Here is a 5,060-nt window from a genome sequence, read left to right on the forward strand (position 1 = left end):
CTATGTGTGTCCTTTGCCCTAAAGTGGGTCTATCCTAGGCACCATATTATAGGCTTTTGTGTTTTTTTTTAATCCAATCTGCCATCTATGTCTTTTGATTGGAGCATTTAGTCCACTGACATTTAAGGTAATTATTGATAGATATGTATTTATTGCCATTTTAAACCTTGTTTTCCCATTGATCTTATATTTCTTCTTTGTCCCTTTCTTTTTCTTTTTCCTTTTGTGGTTTGATGATTTTCTTTTGTATTATGCTTATGTTCTCTTCTTTTTGGTTTTGTGAATCTATTGTATGTTTTTGATTTGTGGTTGCCCTGTTTTTCAAGTATGTTAACCTGTTTCTATATATACTTACTTTAGACTGGTGGTCATATAGGCTTAAACACATTCTAGAAAAATAATCCACATTGTCTTACTCTCCTCCCTTACATTTTATAATTTTGATGTCCTCTTTTGCATCTTCATGTTCATCCTTCTGCTGTTCTTTGTGGTTATCATTGCTTTCACAGAAATTTTTTGATTTTATTTTTTTAAATCTGTGTACTGGCTTATTTAAGTGATTTACTTTCCAAATGTGATTTTCTCTTTCCTATAGATTCTTGCTTCTTTTCTATTTAGAGAAGACCTTTCAATATTTCCTTTAGGATAGGTTTAGTATTGCTGTATTCTTTTCGTTTTTGCTTGTCTGAGAAATTCTTTATCTCTCCTTCTATTCTAAATGATAATCTTGATGGTTAGAGTGTCCTAGGTTGCAGAGTTTTCCCTTTCAGGACTTTGAATATATCTTGCCACTCCCATCTGGCCTGCAATGTTTCTGTAAAGAAATCAGCTGATAGCCTTATGGGGGTTCCCTTGTAATTTACTCTTTGTTTTTCTCTTGCTGCCTTTAGAATCCTCTCTTTAACTTTTGCCATTTTTATTATAATATGTCTTGGTATAGGTCTTTTGGGGTTTATCTTGTTCAGGACCCTCTGTGCTTCTTGTATCTGGATATCTGTTTCCTTCTTTAGGTTTGGGAAGTTTACAGCCATAATTTCTTCAAATACATTTTCAGTCCCCTTTTCTCTTTCTTCTCCTTCTGGGATCCCTATTATGCATAGATTGGCACACTTTATATTATCTCATAGGTCTCATATTGCTTTTATTCTTTTTTTTTTTTAATTTGGGTTTCTGTCTGCCATTCTAATGGGGTGATTTCCATTATTCTATCTTCCAGATCACTTGTTCATTCTTCTGCATTATTCATTCTGCTATTCATAACCTTTAGTTCAGCTTTGGTCTCTTCAAATGAATTCTCTAATTTTTCTTGGCTCCTCCTTATAGTTTCTAGTTCCTTTTTTACAATAATTTGCATTTCTGTCAATAGCCTTTCTTAATTCCTTCAGTATTTTTTATTATCTCCTTTTTGAATTTGGTGTCTGTTAGACTGAAGAGGTCTGTTTCGTTGTTTGTTTTTTCAGGGGAATTCTCTCAATCTCTTAATTGAAAGTGGTTCCTCTGCTTCTTCATTTTACATACTTTTCTCTTGCTCAATGAGTTGAGAAGAAACAATTATTTACTGTGGTCTTGGAGGGTTTTTTTTAATGTGGGAACGTCCCTGTGTAGTCTCTATGGGTTTAATGTTTTTTGGTGTGAGGGCTGTTTTTAGTATGGACGCCTGCCACCTCTTTCCTCAGTGCATGCTGGACGTTATCCCCTTGATAGGAGATGTGACTGGTGTTGTGGTGACCAGAGCCTGCACTGGATATCAAGTGCCTCCAGTGTCCTTTGATACAGATTTTAATTACACTTTTATGTAGTCAAATTTATCGTTTTGTGTAGTTTGTGCTTTGTCTTGAATTAGAAATCTTTCCTCACTATTTCCAAAATCATGAATATATTCTTTTATATTCTCATCTAAAAATATTCCCCGCCCAAAAAAATAATAAAATAAAATAAAAAATAAAAATATTCCCAATACCCTCATAATAAGCACCATTTCTGCTTAAATTAGCCAACTGATACAAAGTTCATTACAGGGGAGTGCTGTGATTGCTTTCCTTTTATTGAAAAATAATCCTCTCTACTTGCAAAAGTCATCCTTTCAGAACTTGAGGAGGATTCCTCATGGTGTGAGGAGTAAGGAAGAGGATATGCCAGCCAGGTCAGTCACATCAACCGTAGCAATCAGAGGGCCGACAGCTGCCTCATTTTCAAGTCCTTGTAATTACTGGAGGTGCCCAGCCAGGAAGAAAAGTAGTTATGCCCATGAAAGAGTTCTGGATACATGAGAAGGAAAGAGGTAACATCCAGTGAGAGCTCAGCTTTCCCAGGTCCATCAGCCTATGTTTGGGAAACCATTTCACCAATGATAACAAATAAGGGCTTGCTGTTTTCAGTGTCTGAGCAGGAGCTGCTTAAATTTCCCCAGTCAGTATATTTCTGCCATTATTCAAGGTACTCCCTATTTTATTTTCTAACTCATCTTCTTTTGGAGGTCACACTCAGTTCTTATGTTCAGCTAGCTTCCTAATTCCTCTTTAAATAAATAGATAATTAGAAGAGGGGATGAAATCTTTACTCAGTCTCTAGGACAGACTCTGACAGAAGCAAAAATGGAGCAGAACAGGTTCTGGAGGTGCTGAAATGTCAGCTATATCTATTCCCTTAGATTGATAACTCTGATTCTGTTTTTGAAACACTCTTTGAAAATTTCTTACAGAAATATGCTACTTACTTTTTAACTATCTTATTTCTGTTTTTTCTTGCATAATCATAATTTATATTACAGTACTTTAAATTTATTATCCCAAGTAATTTCAGAGTTATTTTCAACATTATTGTGCAACATTCTTTTGATTGGATTATTCTTCAAAAGGGAAATTATTTTTTCACCCACTGTTTCCTCCCTGTGTTGCTTAAAAGAATTAGAATAGTTATCAGTTATGTAGTTTTGAAGTACGTACAGTGGAAAAAGCTACTTTGACTAAAATTTTAAAAGTAAATTATCTTCTCTTCAAACATATTCTGCTAATGATTACAATAAGTTTTATTTTATTTCTCAGTATAATGGAATAAATTGCATTTTGTTTTTCATTTGAGTAGACTATGTACCAGAATAATATTAAGTAATCACAAACATTCTGTGGTTTTTGTTTTGGACTTACTGCAACATGAACTGTGAGGGGTGAGGCAACATTTTCTCTAATTGGCCCTTGTCTGAAATTCTAACACTGTACTCAAAATTCCATCCCAGCTCTGAATTTTGGGTAAGGTTATGTGAGGTTCTCCGGCTCAGATAATGGTTGCTTATGATAATAAACAGCTGGTGAAGCCTTGGCAAGAAGCTGGTGTTAAAGAACTTAGAGTGAAATCAAACCCTAGTGGGCAGGGGTACCCCACACCCCAGCTGCTGGTTCATCCCATCCTGACCTATAGCTCAGCAGCACAGAACCTTCAGACCCAGTCAGGCCTTGAAGACTGCAGAGGGCTTTTAGTTTTCCAGGAACAATAGATATTTCCAGAAAATAAAGTCTGGTATTTCTGGATAGGAGTCCTTGCAATTCCACTACAAGTGCTGGTGTTGCTAAGGCCTGATTACCTCTTGAGAAATCTGATATCTCATTTCCTGTTGGCCAGAGCAACTTAGTTAAGGACCTAATCAGAACCCCACAAAAATGCCCCAAGGAAGACCAAGTTTATATTTGAAGCCACCTCATTTCCCTTGTAAGTTCCCTCTTTGTCTCTTCCTACCTTCTCCTGGAATCCCAAACCCTTATACTGTTCTCTGACAACCCAGACATTTCTCCTGCCACTTACACAGGCCTGAACTCTCCAAGCAGAAAACTTCCCTCATGAAGTTTTCTTGTCCCATTTCCATGATTACAGACTCCCTGAGCAGGGCCAAAGATGAGGGTGCAGGGCATTGTAGAAATGGTATGTCTTCTAAAGCTCAGAGATCCAGGGTAATCTACTCCAGCTGCAACCCTAGTATCATGATGTGTTGGTTCAGAACAAACCAAAAACTAAAATTACAGGCCATGCCTGAATATAGGGTGCAGCAAAACTACCCTAAACAGTCACTGTTTCCTAAAGGATAGAGATTTTACTTTTTAAATTACACTATGAGAAGCAGGGATTTGCATTCCTTTATGCCTTTATGTGACAATTGCAGAGTCCCTGATGCACAGAGAGAACGGGGTAAAGTATAGTCTATGGTGACAAAATCAGAAGGGACAAAGGACTAAGGGAGTTGTAGATCTCTCCCACCTGTCTTCACCCATCTGGCTTTTACCCACTGCTCCAGTCAGCTTAGTGTGAGTGTTCCAAAATCTCCTCCTTGTCCTACCCCCCCCCCACCTCCAACTAGGACTCAACGTGCTCCCCTCAGTATGTCTTTGTCATAGATTTTTACTATGTCCTGTCATCACTGATAACTTTCTCTCTCTCTCTCACCATAATGCAAGTGCCATGCACATATGTCATATCTTTTGTGAATTTTTCTCACAGGACTTGGCACAAACATGGCATGCTGTAGGTGACTACTAAAAGTTCAAACATTAGGGTAAAAAGGCATGATCTCATACCCATGAAACAACCATGTTGTTTATTCAGCTTTACATTCATATCAGATAACCAGAAGTGTGAACTGTTTAACGTAATGAAAGGATGCAAATGATATCACCTGGACATGATCTGCTATATTTAAGACTCAAGAATGTGACTTAGAACAGTTGGCTAGAATCCATGGTCCACTTATCTGACCTTCTGATAAAAATGGAAGCTAGTGAAAATAATGAGAATATACATATACTAAAGATAAAGATAAAGGTAAAGATAGTTATACCATTGGCCTTTCTTTTGTGGTGACTGGCACTGGGCCCATTCATGCCTCATGTGTGCCTCAGGACAACTTTGGACTTTCCTTCGAACCATGGTAGAGGCATGAACCCTACTCATGGATCAGGAAGGGTCTCATTTCTTGGCCACTCAAGAAATAAGAGATCAAGCCTGAAAGCTAGATTCTTCCGAGAAATAAGAGCAAGAGGAGCAAATAGACAATGTGATGCTATGTGGAAGCT

This window comes from Eschrichtius robustus, chromosome 7 (genome assembly GCF_028021215.1).
Source record: "Eschrichtius robustus isolate mEscRob2 chromosome 7, mEscRob2.pri, whole genome shotgun sequence".
NCBI classification, from domain to species: Eukaryota; Metazoa; Chordata; class Mammalia; order Artiodactyla; family Eschrichtiidae; genus Eschrichtius; species Eschrichtius robustus.